The sequence below is a fragment of the Somniosus microcephalus genome, chromosome 13 (genome assembly GCF_052327205.1).
Source record: "Somniosus microcephalus isolate GS21.2 chromosome 13, FLI_Smic_1.0, whole genome shotgun sequence".
Taxonomy (NCBI): Eukaryota; Metazoa; Chordata; class Chondrichthyes; order Squaliformes; family Somniosidae; genus Somniosus; species Somniosus microcephalus.
The window spans coordinates 123,909,994-123,911,141 of record NC_140999.1 but is presented as its reverse complement, the minus strand read 5'-3'; positions in this window follow the sequence as shown (position 1 = coordinate 123,911,141).

The window sequence follows — 1,148 nt, the reverse complement described above, 5'->3', positions numbered from 1 at the left end:
TACGGAGACCGTGAGCACGTGCGTGGTCTGTGCCGCATCGATGTTCTCGGCGAACAGGGCTTCTACCTTCATAAAGCACGAGGGAGACCGTGGCTCCCTGGATTGCGGTAGCGACAGCGGAACGGCTGATGCTTCCATAGCGTGCTTCGTTTGTGAAAGACGTTCACAAACCCACCAATTGTAGCGCTGGTGGACGACGGTTGCCGTTGGTCGTGCTCTACCTCTGTGAGATCGTTCGTGAAAAACGGGCTCACCTCCAAGCTGCGCTTCTGTTGCGAATACGTACGCAAAGACGGGGTCGCTTTTGGTGGAATCGATGTTAGGCGGTTGCTGTTCCATGGTTGTTCGTCAGTTGTGCGTTGGTCGTCTTGAGGGAAGACGAGGTTCAGGCACGCGTTGCTACCATGAAAATCGTTCACGGATACGGGTTCACCAATTGTAGCGTTGGAATTGATGAGCTCCCGTACTCACGTCGTTGGGTCACCAATGTAGCGGTTCGTGTAGATCGCCACTAAATAAGAGAGTTTGACTTCGACGAACCATTAACAAGTAGTTTATTTACAGGAACAGACTAATTACATCAGGTAAGATGGCTGACTGTAGGAGCACCGTGGTATAGGTCTTGTCCCAGCGGGGACTCCACGAAGACTGAGTTCGCAGTCCTGTGGGGAGCGTGATGACGTCATCGCGTTTCTGTTGTGACATCATCACGTTGTTCGCATTTCCTGCACTTAGGGCGTCACGTGATGCGCGTTGTTGCGTCGCTGGCCATTGAGGCCGAAGTCGGGAGGCCGGGCTGTGCCGGCAGCCATCCTGGAAGGCCGAGTCGGGCCGGCAGCCTCCGCACGCACGTCACGTCGTACGTGACGTGACGTCAGCGCGCTAGGGCGCGTCTTAAAGGGGCAATGGCTCCAACAGGTAAGTTAAAAGGGCAATGGCCCCAAAAGGTAAGTTAAACATAGAGTAAGGTAAGTTAAAGGGAATTATGTGTCTCAATGTAAGGGTCAACCAGTGGTACCGCCACAGTATACTCTTATTAGGTTCTCTCTCAGTCACCTCTTTTCAAGGCTAAAGAGCTTCAGTTTCTCCAGTCTTTCCTTGTAACTTAATCCTTTGTCATTGAGATCTTCTCTGTGCCCGTCCAAGGT